Source organism: Camelus bactrianus, chromosome 4 (assembly GCF_048773025.1).
Source record: "Camelus bactrianus isolate YW-2024 breed Bactrian camel chromosome 4, ASM4877302v1, whole genome shotgun sequence".
NCBI lineage: Eukaryota > Metazoa > Chordata > Mammalia > Artiodactyla > Camelidae > Camelus > Camelus bactrianus.
In genome coordinates, this window is record NC_133542.1 from 41,709,462 (window position 1) to 41,731,276 (window position 21,815).

Consider the following 21,815-nt stretch of genomic DNA (forward strand, 5'->3'; position numbering starts at 1 on the left):
GATGCATGGCTGGTTGGCTGCCACCCCTCTTCTGGCCCTGGAATCCTCGCCTTTCACTTTTCCGTGCGCAGCCTCAGCTGCCTGAAGGGGTGTGTGTCTGTGAGTGTGTTTGGCTTGAGGGCTCTGCTTTTACCCGTTACTGCCCTTGCCATTCTGGGAAGTTCTGACTCCCAGATGCTGGATGAAGCTGCCATGGAGTGTGCTATTCCCTGAGCCTTCGAGAATAGATCAGAGGACAGAGGCAGGGTGCAGATAATTTGGAGAGTTTGTTTTCTCTAAGAGAACAGACTACCAGTGGATTGTGGATTATGGAAAAATGCAAAATTTTACTCCTGTCAAAGGTGAATGACACTAAATACCATTTATTACATTATACTGGCCTGGACATACTCTGATGGTGGTGGCTGCTTCTGCTTCCTCGTCTGCTTCCTCTTCTCACCCCCACCCCCGACTTTCCTCTCTTCCTTGCCTTTTTGTATGTGTATTTTTAATTGAAGTGTAGTCAGTTTACAATGTTGTGTCAATTTCTGGCGTAAAGCTTCAGTCATACATGAACATACATACATTCATTTTCATATTTTTTCACCATAGGTTACTACAAGACTCTTCTTTGCCTTCTTCCCCTTCCTCCCCCTGTCTCCCTTCTCTTTTTTTCCCTTCACCCTCCTGCTCTTCCTCCTTCCTCAATTTAAATGGGCATCCTGGTATGGTGGGGAAAAGCTACAGAATGAGATGTCATTTTAGTTTCAGTTCTGTTTCGTCAGATGACCATGGCTGAAACATTCATTTATTCATTCAACTCATTCATTGACAGGAAGGCTGCCACCCCACGACAGAAAGGGTTGATGGCTGGAGCTCGTAGGACAGGGCCTGGGGAGAAGCTGTTGGGGAATTAAGGTCCCTGGAGTTCTGTGGTTGGTGTGTGCTAGCTACTGGTCCTAGTATCCATAGTTTTGGGGAACAGAATGATTTGACCCAGAAGTGCTTGTTAGGGGTCACCAGCTTTATGGGAACCATAGAGAAACCCTCCATTTCCTGACCCCTGATCAGCTGTGGCTTGGCTCTACCTCCAAAAGCTCTTTCTCCATCTTCAGGTGAATCTTGCACCTGGCTAACTATTTGGGACAACTTCCTTGAATTTCAGACAGGCCCAGTAGGAGTGAAATCAAGGATCTAGTTAGTCAGTGGGCACCTGGCAGAACTTCCAGCAATGCTTAGCCCCACCAAAGGGGAGCTCACTCAGGATGTTGGGGTAATAATTAGGCAATATTTGAGAGCCACTTCACTGTAGTGCTGAAAGGAGGAAGGTGCCTGTGCTTGGCAGCTGTCTTATTTTTCTCCTCTGTGATTTAGAACTTTCTACCTTTATAGTGAGAGGCACTGCCATTTCCTCTGGCAGGGCACCGAGGGGCTTTGGACCTACTGATACGTGAAGGGGCTCCTGCTGGGGAGATCCTGTTGCTTCATGTGACACGTGTTCTTTTCCGTTTTCTCAGCTCCCCTTGACTCCAGGTGGGGTTCTGTGTAGAGAGCAAAGGTGGAAAAAGCCCCTTGGCTTAAGTGGAAAACCGAATTTGCTATTTCCTGCCAGGCCTGGGCCAGGCTGCGGGAGCATGTGGATGTACTTCTGCTGAAGGCAGCTTGCCAGACACATTCCAGAGCTTGAGATAATGAAAAAGGAAGAAAAAAGCTTAAAATAGAATTGTCCACACATACTGTGAAGTGACTCCTCGGGTCATTAGGATAGGGTTCACAGACATTGCTGCCTTCTTCAAAGCCACAAGTTCATTAAGAGCTAATAATGGTAATGTTAGGCACTAGTTACTGCAGCCCAGTCTTCCTGAGGAGTTACAGATGCATTATTGTTGAATTTTTGCAGATATCCTATGAAGCAGTTTTGTTTATTCCCATTTGACAGATAAGGAAACTGAGGGTTAATAGCTAAGTTGCCAAGGTCCCACAACAGAATAATGCCCCCACCTCAAAGATATCTGTCCTAATCCCTAGAACCTGTGCATTTGTTAGGTTACATGAAAGGGGATTAGGCTTGCAGACAGAATTAGTTACCAATCAGCTGTCCTGAGAGGGAGATTATCTTGGGTAATCTGGGAGAGCCCGGTGTAATCACAGTGGTCCTTAAACATGAGCCAGGGAGGCAGAAGAAGAGTCAGGGTCAAAGTGATGTGATACGAGAAAGACAACCCCGGCCATTGCTGCTTTATTGATGAGAGGAGGCCACGAGTTCAGGAATGTGGAGGGCCCGGAGAAGCTGAAAAAGGAAATGGATTCTTTCCCAGAGCCTCCAGAGGGAATGCAGCTCCGTCAACCAAGATTTTAGTCCAGTGAGACCTGCGTCAGACTCCACACCAAAAGAGCTGAAAGATAATACGTTTGTGTTTTAAGCCTCTAATGTGTGTTAATTTGTTCTAGCAGTAATAGGGAACTAACACAGCACCTAAGGACAGAGCCGTGACAAACCAGACTCCAAAGTTGATCCTCTTTCCGTATGCAAAGTGACCTCTCAGTGGCTTGATAAAGAAAAGCAGCAAGAAGAACCCTAGCAGACTTCTTAAGCTATTTTCTCTCGCCACTGTTTTCCTCCTTTTCTCTTCTGCTCAGTCCCTGTGCTTCTTACCTCCCTCTCCCTTTCCCTAAATTAACAGATTCTTGCTGTAAAAGAAATTGATTCTTCACTCCAAAGTAGGTCATTATAACCAAGGTTTTAAATCATTTGGTCCTCCCATTTGTGAAATATAGACTCCACTTTAATCTTCTGTGCATTACTAGCAGTAAAAAAGGGCCCATAATTTGTGAAAGATGGGTTTTTTTCCCCACTATCAATCATCCAAGCAGATAGGTCTAAGTTTTTCACTCTTTTTTCACCGTCTGACTCACACCTGGAAGTCAGAAGGACCAGTGTTCATTCACATAGACAGAGTACCCTAGTTTTGGTTATACGTCCAGGACCAAATTTAGAAACAGAATGAAATATTTGGTCCCAGCAGCCAAGTTGGTAGGACTCCTGGCTTCCTCTTCTCCCATTATTTCAGTCTCCAATTCTGTCTTCAAGCTTTCTATATTTATGTAACTCTTCTAATCTCTCAGAACTACTGAGTTCATTTTGAAAAACTCAGGCTACACTTGCTTTGTCAGGAAAGTGTTGGAATAGAATCTCTGAATGCATTAGAGAAGGTCATAGATTGCCTGGGATTGCTTCTATACTTCAGAAAATCACCGAAACAAACATGGTACACCTACTAATCCAGGACATATATTCAATGGACAGTTACGAAGATGAATAAGAAACTACTGTTAAACTCTAAGATCTGAGTCTAGTGGTTGCAAAATACGGACCTTTTGCAATGATCACACTATACTGTAACATCTCTTTCCTTCTCTGTCGTCTTCTCTAGGTGGGGCGTAACCTTTGTGCATGCACATTGACCATGTCTTTTGTTTTCCATGAATTCCTAGCTCCCAGCACAGGGTGCATGACATACAACTTTGTATAAACTTTGAAATCTGGCAGGTCTGGGTTCAAATCCTGGTTCTGCCACTTACCTACTGTGCACCTTTTGCCTAGTTACTTAGGTCCTTTTGATCCGACTTTGTCTCACCTATAAACTGGGGTGTGGAAATCTACAGTGGTCTGAGGATTAAATGAGATGATAAATTTGAAGCATCTAGCAAAGTCTTAGCATTGCATGTAGTGGACACTATGTAAAGATGTAGGGTTTAAAAATGTATAGCCACATTGCTTAGGTTCGTCTTCTAGCTTCCTCCCTTACTAAGAAAATTAATGGCTATACACTATAAACTTGTTTATCTATTTTACATACAGTAATTAGTATCTGCAAATCTTGAACTCCCAATTTATCTCTTCCCACCTCCTTTCCCCCTGGTAACTATAAGTTTGTTTTCTATGTCTGTGAGTCTGTTTGGTAAATAAGTTCATTTGTCTTTTTTTTTTTTTTTTAAAGTTTCCACATATTAGTGATACCAGATGGTATTTTTCTTTCTCTTTCTGGCTTAGTTCACTTAGAATGACGATCTCCAGGTCCACTTACGTTGCTGCAAATGGTGTTAAATTTTATTCTTTCTTATGGCTGAGTAGTATTCCATTGTATAAATACACCACAACTTTATCCAGTCCCCTGTCGAACATATAGATTACTTCCATGGCTTGGCTATTGTAAATAGTGATGCTGTGAACAACCTTATTTTATTTGCTCCCCTTTTTGGTCCTTATATGGAAAGGAAAAGTGAATTGATTTCTAAGGATTATTCCAGGGTCCTTCCCTGCTCTTTTAATCTTTAAAATATAGTAATTTATATGAGCAAAGATCTAAAGCCAGTTCTCCATCCTCATATTTTCTTGGGGTCCAAGTGGAGACTAATTTTGAAAAGCTGGATTCTGGGGCTAATGGAAGTAAGACTTCTTGTGGCAGAAAAATTAATCCCCCCCACCCCCACCCCGGATTAGACCCAGTGTTTGTAACAAGTAGAACTGCTGTGGGCTTTACACTTAAAACAACAACATCTTTGTTTGAAAAATTATATATACATATGTTTAGTTTTCTAAATAACAGCATTGCAATATGGTGTCAAATCACAGCCAGCTCTCAATTATTTTTTTCATTGCAAAGAAAGCTTTACATAACCTAAAGCTGTTCTTGTGCAGGAAACTGGGATTGTCACATAGAATTTGAATTGTTGATTCTGTCCTTTTTATGTCCTAAATGAAGCTCTATTTTTTTTTTTTTTTGATGATGCTTTGAGTGGCCTCTTTCATTATGGGGCCATATTTGTGATGGTAAACTGAACCCCTCCTCAAATCTTCCCCATTCTTTCATGTAAGAGTCAAAATGAGGGTAACATCTCCCTTGCCTGTCAATTTCCTTTTTCCATCAATATCAGAACGTGTCGGAAGGTTTAAAACAAAGCTACGTTTGAGTTCTCCAATTACCAAAAGCATCTGAAAAATGTCTGTGAGTGGGTGAAAAACACCCCCCTTTACATGCTCTGCTAACTCTGAAACGTCTGGGTAGAATTTGAGCTGAGAACAAGCATGAAGAATCACAGAACAAGCGGTAATTGTTTTCAGCAAGTCAGAAGTGCCTGATGTCCCCGTACCCTTGACCAACACAGTGCCCTGCTCCTCACAACCCAGAGAGCTTGTTTTTTGAAGTGAGTTTCCGCTTGGCTCAGAGTTCCACCTCTGAAAGCTCCCCCCATGGACGGAAGTTCTTCAAGGAACATGAAAGGTGAAGGCACTTCCCTAAAGGGAGTGAGGCATAAAATTAGGCTCATGAAGTTCAGTGACTCAGCTTTCAGTAGCTTCTCTAAGGACCAAGGTTACAGCCATATGGTCTTTATACTTAAGCCGAGGTATGATGTGGCACCTGGGCTCATGGCCTTAGAGAGTATAGAGCATTCGAGCAAGAAGGAACTAACCAACCATTAGTCCAGGCCTCACTTCACAGGTCAGGAAATTTGAGGGCTACAAAGATGTCAGGGTGTCTCCTGCTATATTTCTTGTTTACAGTTGGCCTCAAGGTTCCTCTCTCTGCCTCTGCCCTCCGCACTTTCCTCCTCTCCAAGGTGTGTCAAGGTCAAGGTAGTGACTCCGTTTCCAGTGGGGAAGAAACAGTGATGACCAAGTTCGAGGCCGCTGAAGTGTCCACAGCTCTAGGGGAGGGACTGCCTTGGCTTTCCCCTTAGAAGTTGTTTTCTTTCCTCTAGAAGTCTGGGGACGTGAGAGGGCCCCACATCTGTTCTCTCCTCTCCCTTCTCCCCACAGCCTTCCAGAAGTTGCTGTCCATCCAGAAGAGACCAGAAATAGTTGCTTATACCAATTCCCTTCTGTGCAATGAAACCAGAGGACTCTTGTTTGTGGCCTCTAGAAGCGTGTGTGTGTGTGTAGGTGTAGGGGATGCCTCTTTCCAGCCAGGGCTGCATCAGACGTTTAAGTTTAGGTTTTGGGGAAAAGGAGGACTCTGGTAGAGTTCAGTTCTAGACCACTCGTAGCTGCAGAGGCTGGGCCACGGCGGTCCTCTGTGGGCTCCAGCCTAGTTCTCCAGAGCTCCACATGGGGGACCCTAGCCTGAGCCCCGGGTCAGACCCACCTCAGCCTCAGTATCTGACTGACTGCAGCTCAGTCTGTGCTACAGTGCTACCTTGCCTTGTCCTTTGTGCGTTTCTTTCTGTGACCTCCTGGGGAGGAGTGACTGATGGAGGGAGGGTGGTAGTGGGATTCGATCAGGCAGCTCAGAGCCTTTGTTCTGCCTTCAGTTCTCCATCTCTGTTCATCAGCATCCCATTCTGGCGAGACCTGTACTAATCATGCCACTTCATCCTTCGGAATTATAATACCAGCAAACCTGTATCACGTGTGTTATGGGGCAGACATCATTTTGAAGGGTCTGTATAAAACAACTCATTTCATCCTTACAACCCACCTTTGATGTAGGGATGGTTATAATCACCTTTTTAAAGTTGAGGCCATTAATGGAGGCACAGAGAAGTTGAGTGATTTGTTCAAAGTTAAACAGCTAAGTAAGTGAAAGAAGTAGGATTCAAACCCAGACAGCCGGACCCAGGTAACTTGCTGGTAATCATTATACAACACTACCTATGGGAAGTAAACTGGATCGTAGGATACAGTTGGCAGGTAGCTTGGTCAAGTGTATCTAGTAACTTTTTGCTCATGATACTGATGATTATGTGTTTGTCGTTGGTGGCTACAGGAGCTTAAGTGACAGTCCAAAAGAGGTGTAGCAAATTTGGTGGTGGTGGGGGGGATCAGGCACTTCTACCAACAAACTGAATTGGACAACTTCGAAGTCACAGGATTGAAGAGAACATATGGATGTACTTAGGTTGCTCATGTGAGGACAACTGAACATTGATAGGTGAGATGCAAGGCGGAGAGAGGGTGCATTACAGGACTGGCAGTAGCTGCTCTGGTTTTACAGAACATGCATACCTAACCTCAGTTAGTGGGTGGAACACCTTGTATTGAGCACAGAAATCTGGCCCAATGACAGAACCAAGGAAATTCAGGATGGAAGAGAACTTGGGAGGTGATCCAAATTTGTGGTCAGTGGGCCACATGGAATAGCTCCCAGCACAAATATGACCTTTCAGAATGTTTTACTAGTTGCCAAATGAAAAACTCCAGTGGATGCATGTAAGCTTTATATTTCCAGATTATCTTGAAAGATGGAAAAATCTAACAATAGGGGACATCTATTCTCACTTGTCAATAATTATCTTCACCAAGTAGTGGCTCCTCTCTTTAGAGGAGACATTTAACACCTATTTCCCAAAGGTCCTACCTTTGCCCACTGCCACTTGCTAACTTGACCTGCCTTTCCCTGTCGGCATTTGAGTGGACACCCCCCCCCCCATTTTACAAATGCAGAAGTAGAGGGTTTGAGCAGTGATTGTGAGAACTAGTCATTTGTGAAACGCTGTGTGAGGATCTCACCAGTTAACTGTTTTGATTCCCGATGCCTTATGTCATAAAGTAGCTACATGTGGCTTTGACTGGGACCATCTGGGCTTTGAGTGGTATGGCTAGCTGATGTCACAGTGATGCTTTGAGATTGGTTTAATAGCAAAAGCACCAGACACCAGTATTTCAACCCTCCTATCTCTCGAGAAGCCGTTTGTGGCAGTAGCTCATGCTCTGCACCTTGAAGCATCAACGTGGGCAGTCATGCAGGGAAGCCTCCAGCAGGAGAGAGGAGACCTGCCCTCGAGAACAGTGTTGCTGCAGCTACTGTCACTTCTCCCGATGCTCTTCCCAAGAACATCCACCTTGGTAACAGGCTGGATCCTCACCAGATAATTCCCAGGAAATTGTTCGGTTCTTTTGCTGATATTTGTCTGCCATTATTCCTCAAGCCCTTGCAAACTTGCTTTCCATTTTGATTTTCTTTATTCTTCCCCATGTGTAAACCTAAACCCTTTTCTTTATACCCTGATGACTTGTGCTACCGCTGCTTAGAGTGTAAATGCACCGGTCCACAGGATAATCTGAATTTCTTAATCCTAACTCAGAATTTTCATAGAGAAATGTGAAATTTTCCCCGGCCCAACTGCAAAAGATCAATTTGTTTTCTGTGGAAGTTTTTCCGAACCAGCCAGCTGAGTTTGCTCTGCCCCCTTGCTACTTTCACAGCCCTCAGGCAAGTGACGTAACCTTTCTGATCCCTACTTAGACCATCTGGAAGATGGGAATGTTGGCTGTCTTGTGTGTAGTCTTGAGGAATAAATGATATATGAAATGTGAAGTATCTCTGACACATCAATGGGGTTCATGGATTTTAGTTCACTACCTCTTTTATGACCTTTTTTGGGTCTGATGGGGTGTAACTGACTATGGATTGGCCACATTATAGGTGCTATAAAGAGTTCTCTACGAAACCAAGAGAATGGGTGCTTGCAAGGGCCAAAACATGGCAGGTGTCGCTCCAGTGGTTGGAGGCAGATGCTGGGGGTTGAGGAATTCCGAGGAGCAGGAGGTGGAGAACAAGATGGAACTTTTACTAGTGTAAAAAAAAAAAAAAAGAAAAAAAAAGTAGAAGCCCTTTTCTTCCTTCATCTCTCCTTAGAAGAGCAACAAACTTTCCAGAGTGGACACTCAATAACTGTTGTTGACTGACAGACCACAGAATGTTATAAAAGGTTTGCAGGGCAGGGAATATAATATTAATATCCATGTAATGTTTTTATGTTTTAATTTTGGTGGAGGAAGTCTGAAGCCTGGGGCAAAAGCTACTATTTTCATTTGCTTCACCTGAAGTTATATTGCCAGAGGCCCTCTGGGTAAAGAAGAAAAGGATTAGGTTTGGGAATGGGAAAGGGTATGAAGAAGTGGTAATAAAATATATAAGTGCAAGAGCTTGAGGAATAAACACAGACGGATTTCAGTTGGAGAATAGAAGGATATGGCATAAAGACATTTCAAGGGGGAAAAAATACACCCAAAAGGTAGGCTTTGCTGAATAGAAGCGAGAATGAGAGAAAAGTAATGAAAAACTTTTAATATCATGGAGCTCCCTAAGAGATGTGTGGATATTGTTGTGTTATGTTGATTGAAGGCCAGTGTCTGCTTGAAAGCCTAATGTATGAAAATGTGGTCAAGGTGAAGGATGAGCCTAACATCTGGGGAGGGATAGGTGAGTTTTGCTCTGGCTTGTGCAGGAAATGAGTAAATGAATATTTGATTGGTAAGGTCTTAATAAAAATTGTTTATAAATCAGCTGAAGCAACCAGCAAAGTCTGTAGTTGACACCATCACCATCCACACCCTGATCTAAAGCAAACAAGAGAGCAGGATTCTCACAAAAGGGATTTGCAGTTTCTCCTGTGGTAGCAGAAAAGACTAATTTGTATTATTAACAGATACTGAAGATATCCACATTTCCTGTTTGTTAGAAATGTGTCAGGAAGAGTCCCATTGAAGTTACCACTGTACTTTGAAAGATGAATATATTTGGCGATTGTTTGCCACCGCTGAATCCTGTCAATCTTCACTCTTTAATATGTCTTTGATATAACTTTTAAGGTGTACACTCCAGTAGCTGCCTTAAATGAGACAATCACAATACCTTTTTTTTTTTTTAATCAAATGACCCTTGATGATGTCAGCCATGAGTTAAACAGGCTACCAAAATGAAAACAGACCCACTAACCCTGACACCATGGGCTGAGTGTTGGTGGGTTTTAGCCACACTACTGTCAAAGCCAGGAGATATTAGACCCTGAGAAACTGCTAAGGAAGATGGGCTAAATCAGGAGTTACGAATCTTAGAGTAAAGAAGAGATTTCCTCTGAAGTCATGGTGCTGCTGTCCCTTTTGCACCCTCCCTGGTGGGGAGTCTATTTCCTCAACTGGGGATTGGGTTGGTCTGACTATTACACAGTGCTTTTTTTTCCCCTTTGTCATTGTTGTTTGTTTGTTTTGCGTTGATTGGAAATCCACTTTTCAACTCTATATTCAAGAATATTTCAGAATAAGTTTATTTCATATATTTATAGAAAGTTGAAGGTCGGTTCTTTTTTGGGGGGAGGGGGAAGAAACCCTATTCAACCATTTTTACCATACAATGCACAATTCTTGTCTCATACTGTACTCTTGTGTCAGTGTCAGTCAGGCTGAGCTTTGCTGTATTAACAAACAGCCCAGTTACCAAGATTACTCAGAGACTTTGTTTCCTTTATGTAATTTGGATACTTGTGTTTCATTTTTGAGGGCTAAGACACTATGCAGAGTGAGCAAAAGAACAATATCATGCATTTAGTTGATGTTAAACTATTTTCTTCTATTTTCTCTGAATTGACAAATTGCACTGAATAGATTTTCCCTGCACTTTCAAACAATGCTATTAGCTTGGGTTTGCATAGTGTGTTAAATTTTCATATCCACCAGAGCTTCTGCCTTTGTCGCCCCCTCTGCCTGAAAGGTTCGTCCCCTAGATCATTGTGGCTGGCTTCTTCCCCTACAATTTCCAGTCCATTACTCAAATGTCACCTTCTCAGTCAGGCCTTCCTCCAGCACTCCATCTAAAACTGCAAAACTAAGGAACAAACAAAACTCTTCAAAATAACTGCTAAATATCCGCATTCCTCTCCCTTGTTATAAGCACTTGTCACTAACCTACTCTATTTCCATTTCTGTATCTTGCTTATTCTTTCTCTCTCTATTAGAATAATAAGTTCTATAAGGAACAGGGGTTTTGTTTCTTATTCATTGCTATGTTCTCAGTCCCTAGATCTGCCACACATTGGGTGGCTTAAAATAGCAGAAGTTTATTTTCCTCACAGTTCTGGAGGCTGGGACTCTGACATCAAGGTGTTGTCAGGATTGGTTCCTGTTTAGGGCCTTGAGGGAGAGTTGGTTCCATGCCTCTCACCCAGCTTCTGGGGGTTGCTGGCAGTCTTGGCATTCCTTGGCTTCTGTTGCATGACTGGTCTCTGCCTTCATCTTCCATGGTGTTCTCCAGTGTGTGTGTCCAGATTTCCATTTTTTGTAAGGATACCAATCATCAGATTAGGGGCTCACCCTACTCCTTTATGGCTTCATTTTAACCAATTATATCTGCCGTGGTCCTTTTCCCCAATAAGGTCACATCCAGAAATACTAGGGGGGGGGTTAAGACCTCAATTTATAAAAAATTTGGGGACACACTTGAAGCCATTACACACAATTAGGACAGAAACACATTGAGGGTATTTTATATGTGGGTGAGAGGACTCAGTTCACCTTCAGCTCTCAGGCCAAGCACACTCAATATACTGCTTTGTGCAATGCTGAATTGTGTAGTCTGCAGCATCCTAAAATAGAGGGTATAGGAACTTGTTATTTATACCTCTGTAAACATTTGCATAATAACAGTTTATTCTCCAATTATGCAAGTATTTTTCTCATCATAGTGTTGAATGGCTGTAACCTCTTGACCAAACCCACATGACCTTATCACAAGGAGTCCTGCAAACTTTACATATTATAATCAGTATATTTGGAAGATGAATTTTAAATTGGTGAACACCTTTCCCCCCTACTAGTTATCAGAAACCAGACATTTATTTTTCATTTATTTATTTGCTGCTTCCATATTCACCCAACAAACGTAATGAATCCCTACTAAGGGAAGACAAATCAGATTCTGCCTCTTTGGAGCATGAGGTGGGTGGGGTGAGATACACATGTAAACATTTGAGTAAAGTGCTGGATTTTGAGGGGAAAATCTGGACAGTTTTCAAGAAGAACTCCTGATTTCTCTGAACTCTTCCTCTATCCTGGGTGAGGGACTCAGATGCTTTCATAGGAAGGTGCAGGTTCTGCTGCTGTTGACAGTCTTCTCCAGCAAACTGCAGAGTGAGAATTAGGACTCTGGGTCCTAGACACTGATGCTGATGTGGAGAGCGCTCTCCTCGGCAACTGTGAACTGTTGACTTAAGACTCTGATTTCATACAACTGAAAGTCTTAAATAGAAAGTACCATGGCAGCTGAATGAAAAAGATCTAGGCACACTGCATCATGAGGGATCACGGGGCGAGACTGATTGAGTGCAAAGGGTGGCGTTGTTAAGAGGTGGAATGCCAAGCCTTTACTCCTTCTACTCCTTACGAGGGGTGGAGGAGAGCAGGGGTGGTGACTGCTCTTAGGACAGCCCCCTGAGAGGCATCAACAGGAGGGAGGCGGTTATCTTTTTGAGTCATTTTAAAAAATGCTAGTGCTCCCAGTTGTGTTCATGTGAAGTCATTATACTCAGTTGACACCTTAATTAGCAGTTAATATTTTAGCAGAAGGAACAAAGTGTGAGATAGGAACAAGGTGGTTATTGAAGGTGGCAGTGATGTTGGGAAAGTTGTCGGGAGGAGAGGAGGAACAGGCTGTGGGGAGAAAGGGTCTTGATAGAGTACATGGAAGGCGTTATTGGTGGTTTTTTTGCTATGCAAAATTTTTGTCATATTGTGGGTTGCTACCTCGACCTCATATCTCTTTTAGGAAATAGAAAAGAAAGATTTTTCTGTAAATTTGAGGGTAATAATATAACCTTCCCAATTAATGCTGGAGCCGCCGCTTGTTTTATCGACAGCAAGAGGTCCAGCCTCTCCCTCCTATGAATTTGTACAAGGTCCACAGGGGTTGGCCCAGTTCAAGGTGAAGGAATTGGGAATGCATGTGGTCTTTGTTGGTCTTTGTTTGACGCCTCCCCTTGCCCCCCCACTGCCCATAACTGCCCATAATGTGAAAGGAACTGGAGATTGTCCTGCGGGTCTGTGAGTGCCATTGCTGTTGGGGTTGAGTCTTGCACAATCTCAGGTTTGCTAGTCCATCCTGCCCTAGAGATGGTCTCTAAGGCTGTCTCATTCCTGTGCCTAGAAACTATTGTGAAAGAGATTGTTGGCATATGGGTTATGGGTTACACTTCTTCTTAGGTAAAAGGCAAAAAGCTTGAGCTGAGGGGGTTAGGCAAGAATGTGTAATTTCATTGTGGGTACATAAGGAGATGCCTTTAGGAGGAATAAATATTAACAATAGCAGAAATGGACCAAAAATTATTCATAGAGTATCACATAGGCAGTTCATATATGTCTCTGTATCTATGTATTTATATCTCTATCTGTGTCTAAGCTCCTGTTCTGGGCAGTTGGAATCTCTCCCTATTTGTGCTGCCAAGATGTGATCAGTCCAGGAGCAAGGAGGGAGAATATATGGGATACGAGGCCATTGGAGCTGGGAAAGTTGGTCATCCTGTGTAGCATCGTATCACCTGCTCCTTGGTTTTGGTGTATTAAGTAATCACTAAAATACGACCTAAGTCTATCTGTGTTAATGCAGTCGCCTCAGGAAAACACAGTGCCCTTGGAGGGACAGCTGGTTCACTTTGACATATGCCCTTGTCCTCCTCCCCGAGAAGCTGCTGACCACACGCACTCTTTCCTACTAGTGCTTGTTCCTAGAAAAGGACCTAACTAACAAGTTCTTAGAATGGTGTAAATAACTGATGAAACTGTATCTCATCTATTTTAGGGACGTTGATTTTAAGAGTAGCTGGCCCTTTAAATAAATAATCTGATTAATTTTGGAATTTCAAGCAGACATGAGATCATCACAGTGTGTTAGCCTCTTCAGGGGCGCTTGACTCAAGAATTGGGCATTTTCAGTAACAATGCCCTTCGGTCTCTTTGCTGAGAACCCACAACCAAACTGCAGCCCAGTTCTTGAGAACTGTTAATGTGAAGACTGACTGCAAGTCTTTAATACAACTTAAAAAACAATCTGTTTTTCAGCACTCACGTTCTGTTGTTTAAATCTTACTCTTACTAAATTTCCATTCCTTCTCAAATAGAAGTCTCAGCATTGGATACTGTAAGTTCATGAGTAGAAATGGTTTGGTGGACAGTTCAGTCTATGTATAGCCTTAAGCGCTGTCCTTCAGATAGAGACATTAGTTTTAGGGACCAACAATCAAGTAAGTGGTCAGTTCTGTTTCACAAAAGATTAAGCTCTCCTTTACATAAAACCTGTACCTATTACTAGGAGAAACCATGCGTTTCAGAGTCTCTGTTATGTAAGTTTTCCCCCCTTAGAACAGTTATTTTTAATATACCTTTGGCATGTTAGTCTTAGTCTTCTCTGGTTTTATTTTTTCCCATTTTGTTTTCTCCTCTGTCCTACTTCTTTGCTTGTTTGCCTGGATTCTTTTTTCAATGCCTTGACTTTCAAGGCATTGACCTGGAGGGACCCTCCCAACAGGTTCTTGTCCCCTCTATTGCCATCCAGCTAGGAGTTCACAAAAGGGCGTAAGATGCTCTTCCCGTGATGCATTGGTGACAGTCCAGTTTCCAGTAGCTGGAGAGTGTCAGTGGATAGACTATGCTTCAGCCCTCTCCCAGTGGAATTTTTAGAGTTATTATGACAATAGCATGGAGAACGGGGCATTGTATTTTGTAAGGTAAGTGCCCACCACAGGGGTGAGGGCTCCGGTCAGGGCTGCAGGCTGAGTGATGCGGGTCACCGGAGGCAGTGCGTCCTCTGAGCTGTGGCTGCATACTGACCTGGCTCCAGATTCATCGCTGCGATCAGCTGTGCTCTGTGCGCTGCTGAGAGTCACTTTGGCCTGTCTGAAGGAGGCAGCTGTTGTAAATTATAAGTGCGGATCCAAGGGATAATTCTTGGCTTCCATCGTGCTGTGAAGGCTTCAGCAGTTAATTTCTTCTGCTCTTCTCACAGCCAAGGATTCTCCGCGTTACTCATCTCTTTGGGAAAAAGCCATTGGTGGCTTCTGAGTTATTTTCTCATTAGGTTTATGATGGGAATTACCTGATTGTGAATGGCTTGCACTTGTAGTTCATTTTGCAGGTGGATTCTGCCTGGGTAAGACCTCAGCAGTAGCTTAATCTGTCTTAAGCTCCCAAAGCAGAGTTCAGCGTGGTGTTTCCATTAGACATGAAGGTACCAGCTCTGCATTTTTAAATCCGGGGGTACAACTTGCTGATGCTTTCAGCTCTTCAAGTGGCTAGTTTCCCTATGTGCATGTGACAGGACCCAAATGACTTAACTCAAGGGCCAAACCTGGGCTTTTGTTGCTGTTACTTTATGGGAACACAAAACCTAAAAAAGACCCCCAAGTACCAACCTTTTCCTTTGGGACATTGAACACTTGAACAAAACAGAGTCTGAAAAAGCCCCTGGGTCTAGCAAGCCACAGGGGAGGGACTGGGGAGGGCAAAGGATGGAATTTAGTCCCCAAGGGTCTGTCTCAAGTCGCAGGAGCTCACAGAATTGAGAGGATGAAGGTGAGGTCCTGGCAGGACCATTCAGCATGGTCCTCCTGATTGTTTTTGAGTTTTTGTGTCAGGGAGGGCTGATCAAGTCACTTAATAGCATATGTAGCGATTTAGCGCTTGTGTTTTTCTTGATTAGCGGTGTTCCTTCTTCATTGTCTTTGCCAGGCCCACACTCTGCCACATTGGCAGGCAAAGAACACAAACACTGCTTAACCAAAGGTGTGTTCGGAGTCTTCACAGTCTCAGGGAGACAACTCAGTTGGGAGGAGAGAGGGGCTGTGGTCAGATGGTCAGAGTGTTGCCTGTTTCTCTGGAGGCCAGCGTGGGTATCTTGCAACCCCCAGGCGTGGAAGCCAGGGCTTTCCTCCTCCTGGAGCGGTATAATTAAGGAGTGCTGGCTGGAGGGGGACACCTCAAGTAGGCCAAGTTGATTTGCGTGATCTCAGCTGTCTCTGTGATTAGACATTCACTTAGTAGCGTATCACCCCCTCCTAGCACAGCTTGTGGCAGGGTAGGCAGTTAATCCCTATTTGATGAATGAGTGAATGGGTAATTGACCAGTGCCAGGAATCCATCATGTTAGTGCCTTAGCATTGTGGAGCAGCTCGCCCTGCTCTTCTCACTTCTTTCACCTCCAAAGCACCATTTCCCTGCTTGCTGTTCCCCTGCTGCTGAAGTAGCCGTCTCATTGGAATATAATCCGAACAACTCATTCAATCTGAGGTGCAATAGTAGATCATGAATAATTCATTGCACTACCCTCGGAGGGTTATGCACATTTGAACAGGTGCCAGGTAACTGGAAACAGAGGAAATAATAAGAATAAATTCATATTAAAGGTGGAATTTCAAGTCAATGAAAGCGCCCCCTCCTACCTAAAGAGAGTGCCCTTTCTGCGACTTCCCTCACACCACATTGCACCGGGAACTCCCACTCCTTAGTTGGCATCATTTTGTTCCTGGATAGAAGCAGAGATGATCTGACAAAGGATGTGGATCCCTGAAGTGCCCAAGTCACTCTGAAGGAGGATCTTTCTGCCTCAGCATAGGACTGGCATTGAGATCCTCCCAATGCCAGCCGGGTCTTGGGCTGTGTTGGGAACCAGAGGAGCAAGGGAAAATAGGAACAGGTTCACGGCCTATTTCTCTGATTTTTCCAGTCAAACAAAATACATGTGGGCCTAATGAGTGTTGAAAATAATTGGCAGCTTTGACAGCCTCTCTTGAGGGAAGGTGTGTGTTGAGCGGGTAGTCATAACCATCACGTCTTCATTGGGAGGAGATGAAGGCAAGGGGCTGACTGCCTTTTGTCGAAGGTGGGGAGGTTGAGATGCTGGCTGAGAGGACACTTGGGCCAATGTCATAGCCAAGCTGACTGGTCGTCCCTAGCCCAGCTCACCACTGTCCTGTGTGCCTCATTATCACAGCTCCAGTGGGAGGGCTGCATCTGTGTCAGTCTCCTTGGTGGGGCAGTGGGGAATGTGGGTGTCAGCAGTCTGAGCTTGCAGAGCTCTGAAACAATACCAAGTATTTTGTAGCAGGTATGTGCTGAGTGTTCTTCTCTCCCTCGCCACATTTGGGGCATTCAGCATATAATCCTACAATTAGTTCATTAAAAAAAAAAAAAAACTACTTGCAGGTCACCTTTGAAACAAAGGGAGAAGCAATTTTGAATTTCGCCATTTTTCATTTTTGACATCTGGTACCACCCCAAGCTCTGCAGTTACAAATAATGCTGGTGGGGAACGGATCCTTTTATGCACATTTGAAGAAAGAAGGGTTATCCATTATGAAGAGAACCAGGAGAAAGGAATTGGCTGTGTAGTGCAAGATATTTGGAGTCCATTAATCAGCCCATCTCTTTTAGAGTGAGCATCAGTTTTAGAAGTGGATATTAAACAATGCAGTTTGTGCAAGTCAACTCTGCTTGGTCAGTGGGCAGCACTAAACAGACGGAGGGAAGGAAGGGAGCAAGGATGGGCTCTTGGGGGAGTTTTCTGTTCCCTTGGCTCTCACCTTGGCTCCCACCTTGTGTGGCTGCAGCAGGCAAGTAGTCAACGTTTGAAGCTTCTGTCAGGTGGTCTGTTCCTTCTTAGTAGGTAATCACCTACTCTCCTTATCTTTTCTAGCCTAGAGATGCCCTCCTGAGCCTAGTGCCCTCTGCCCCCGACCGCATTGTGGACTGTAGCATCCGTTAGGCTTTTTCTGTTGTCACTCTTTCGTTGTTCCTCCTGAGCCACCCAACAGTGTTTGTCAGAGGCACCAGTTCCCTGAGAGGGGACCAGGTGGGTGGGTGTTGGGTGTCAGAGGGAGACATTCATTTCAAAGAATGAGTGGAATTTTACCAGGTAGAGAAAGGATGGGGAAGGGAGGGTATGAAGAACCTTCTGGCAAGAGGAATTGACATGTACAAACCCATGAAGATGTGAGGAAGCGTGGGATAGTTGAGCAGTAGTTGTGGGGAGTGAAAGAAGGGTTGTGGAGCATGGGATGGAAGAGCATGCATTGCGAAAGCTGGTCGGCCAGGGTGGCTGGAGTTTTATCCTGAGGATGACTGAGTACCTTTCAATGAGTTTAAGAAGGGTGTGGCTTAAGTTGTGTTTTACAAAGAAGATTCCGGTGGCACCATGGAGGATTGTTAGAGTGGATTGAGGCTGAGGAAGTTTCTGCAACTTTTCTCCATGAGATGATAAAATCCTGAATGAAGGATAGCTTCCCCTGATAACCTTCCCCAACAAAGTTAAACTTTACCCTCCAAATTAAACCTTCCCACCCCCAAAGCAGTTACTGCATAGCCCTATTATGTAGCATCGCAGAGTATTTTTCTGTTACTGCCTTTAACCCTTCCAGTAGTCCCATGGACGAGGTTTTATCGTCCTCTCCTGCTGCTCCCTGAATTCGGAGGTTTGTGGCACACAGGCTTGTGTTAGCAAGACTTTAGGAACAAGGGTTAAGAGGACAACGGGCCGGCTTGGTGTACGTTGAGTGAGACTGAGAATTCAGCAGAAGGAGAAGCTGAGAAGGAAGAGTGGAAGCTTTCCCTCACCACTACACCCTGACTCCCAGATGCATCTGGAGATGTTGCCTTTCCCATATTATATAAAACAGGGAGCTTAGCCAGTCTTGCTAAAACCTTAAATAGTCAGGTGACTGCTGAAAGCCCAAGAGAATTTAGACAGCTGGCATTTGGATTACAACTAATATCAATTAGAGAAGAAAGCATTACTTTGACTCCAAAGGCATTTTCTTTCAGGTGTGGACAGAGAAACTTAGTAACCAGGCTTGCACAGCTGTGACACGCTGCCCTGTTTTCTTCTATGGCTCATGACAATCTTTTCTGATGCTCTCTTGTCACTTGTCACATCTGATACAATTGTTACCTTAGGCAAGCCCTGGTTTCTTTTTTTTTTCTCTTTTGCCCTTTAGTTTCTTTTGGTAGTGGAGAGGAAAAAATTCAGAGAAGGGTTAAGATACTGTAGAGCTTCTGAAACCGGGGGGGAAAAAAACCGAAACCCCAAAACCCCCACAAACACCATGTGTAAGTAGATGGTGGCTCAAAGAATCCAAAAACTGGAAGCTAAATGAATAGAAGGGATGCCCCCTCTTATAAACTCCAGGTTAGCAAAACAGGTGCCTTAAGGGAAAAAAAAACCCCACCTCCCTAATTATCCGAAGTCTTCATAAGTGAAACATGCTGTTACATCAGTGGGCCTGTTGCTTAACCTTCATTCATTCTCCTTTCCCCTCCTTGTTTCCTGGTCTTGGATTACATTCAAATTGATAAAATGCCTTTGCTAGCCACATTAGTGCCATAAACACAGAGCTGTCTGCCGTCAGGACACACTTTTATTCTTTTAGAAGAACAAGCGGGAAATGATGATGAAAACCATTTGGAAACAGAAGGGAGAAAAATAAATAAGTATAATAAAAACATATTACTGCAGGCGATCCGTGAACAAGAGGGGGAAAAAACCCCAAAAGATCCCTGGCTTTGATTCATACCTTCAGAGAGGTTTCCTTAATGACAGTTCTTTTGTGTCGCCAAAGCAGTGCTCATTTATCAGTCTGTGGTTTAATCCAAACCTATCAGGATGAAAATTCAAGGAGGATGAAGGTTAAATGACAGACATTTCGACTTGGAAACTCCAGAGTTGATGAATGTCTACAAAATTTGACTGAAAAGGCTGAGAGGGAAAAACATCTCTCTTCGGAGACACTGAAAATGAAGAGGTGCTTTGGGTCTGAGGACTGGGAGGCAGTGGGAATCGGATTCAGATATAAGGGCGTGTTTTATTTTTAACTATGTGTTTAATTACTTATGAGTCAGGTGGAAATTTGGAACTGTCTCTCCTCTCTATCAGTGCTGGTAAACTTGTTATGATAAGTGTATTGTCGCCCAAAGCAAAGGGATTAGTCATGGAAAGGTAGGTTTTAATAAAATAATAAGATGTCTCTAGTTTTCCTTTGCGTCCCTTCCTTTCCGACTCCCAGGATGCTTGATAAACCCCACCATCTCCTCCCTTTCTCAAATGGATTTAGTCCAAATACCCCTTGTCTAATAAGTCTGTTTATCCTGACACACGACACACTATCTGGCATGTAGTAGGTGCTTGATAAATGTTTGCTTAACTGAATCAAATTGTATTTGAAGCTGCTCTTATGTATTGTTGCCTCTAGTATATTGCACATTGTTGAAACCTCTTTCTGATGGTCAAGCCCTTCCCTGATTACTAAAATTGGTATAGTAGTTAAGAGTTTGACTCTAGACTCAAACTCAGAGGCTCTCAGGTAGATTATTTAACCTTTCTGGCTCTGTTTTCTCCATTTATAATAGTACCTGTCTCATGGGGTCATTATGAAGTCAAAGTGAGTTCCTATTTGTAGAAGTGCTTAGAAAGAAGAAAAAATGATTATTCCTGGAGAAATGGCATGTGTGGATAAAGCTTTTCAGTACTATAAAAGAATCAAGATCTGTAAATTCTTTAAAAGGTGAAAGTTACAAATCTCTAGAAATGAGAAAAATGAAGAATTTGCCATGAGTGAAAACCCTCTTCTCTGCACTCCATGTTCTTTTTTTGAGAATAAAAAAACTCTGAAAATATGCTACAACCATAATAAAAACTAATTTGTATTTAATATTCAAATGTTACATCCAAAAAGGACTTCCGGAGGGTCTGACATACCATGCATCATGACTGCTCCCTCAGCAAGGCAGATAGAAAGAGGGTGACCTTCTGCTTGTAAATGAATGGTAATAATGATAAATCACGGGGCGGTTTTCATGACCGATTCCTTTTTAAAGCTAATACTATTTCATTTTTATCCAATTCATGGGTTGACTTCTGGGTTAGCTCAAATTATGCCAGTGGATTCTCTCATTTTCCTCTTCTCCTAATTAAAGAGTATCTTGCCGAAGGAAAAGACTAAATCTTGAATCAGAATGGTACTTTGTTGGCATTCAAAGCATGAAAAACAAGCTTTTCATTTCTAACATGTTCTATTTTTTATTGAGTAGGTAATTGTTTGGGTCTGTCATTATTTCCTATCTCCAATGGGAATTTGGATGACAAACCTTTGAGGGAAGACCACATGTGCACAAGGTTGAGCAAGATGCCGTGGTGATATTTTGGTGGAAGTTGTCACTGGGGAGAAAGAGTTGGAAGACTGACCCTGGCATGCATTTCTCTCTAGATTCTTAGAGCCAAGGTCTTCCATGGGTTGGGCTGTCTCCATAGTGTGGTCTTGTCACCCAGGGGAGGTGTTGTGGAATCTCATTGGTCCTGAGCATTGGGTTGTTAAGAAAAACCAAGGCATCCCCACTTGGTCCTTTCTCATGCCATCTCCCAAGACTGGGGTTCCCCCGTAGACTTTATCTGGACAGAGTAGGGAGGGCCCTTAACCATTGGCAGGGAGGAAACCATGCTTAGCATCCTATCACTTTACCCTCAGTGTCCTCCCTCACCCTTACCTGCCAATGACCAGTCAAGGAGGTGCCTCATTTGGATATGTCCTCTTTTCCTTCAACTCTATTATGAAAATCTGTTCTTGTAAGTAGTTTTCAGGAATGAAATATTCCATGATGATTTAACAATATCTCTTTTTAAAATTTTAATTTTTTTAAGCTTTTTTGGGGGGAGGTAATTAGGTTTATTTATTTTTACTTTTTAAGTGGAATTACTGGGGATTGAACCCAGGGCCTCATGCATGCTAGTAAACATGTGCTCTACCACTGAGCTATACCCTCCCCTGACAATACTCTTTTCATTTCCTTCAGAAGCTTTATGTTACTGTTTTGTGTTCAGTTCAGAATCTTAATATTTAGCTTATTTAGAGAGGAAAACAAATATTATGATAATGACAGCCGCCAACGAACAAATAGTAATAGCAGCAGAGGCCTAAATACAAAAATTAATTAGCACAAAACAGGCAACAGGCCCAGCTGTCTTGAGCAATTTTGAAGGCGTAACTTGAAACGTGGAAGATGTTCAAAGGAAGACTTAATGGCA

The 21,815-nt window shown here is 43.3% G+C and overlaps 1 non-coding gene across 1 annotated transcript; it reads right to left on the reverse strand.

The window, feature by feature from the left end:
• Window positions 1-21,478: 21,478 nt before the first annotated feature.
• On the reverse strand, window positions 21,479-21,554 carry TRNAS-ACU (transfer RNA serine (anticodon ACU)). Its single transcript is given in 2 exon segments — window positions 21,479-21,514; window positions 21,518-21,554. It is a non-coding gene; the product is annotated as a tRNA-Ser (tRNA).
• Window positions 21,555-21,815: the final 261 nt, after the last annotated feature.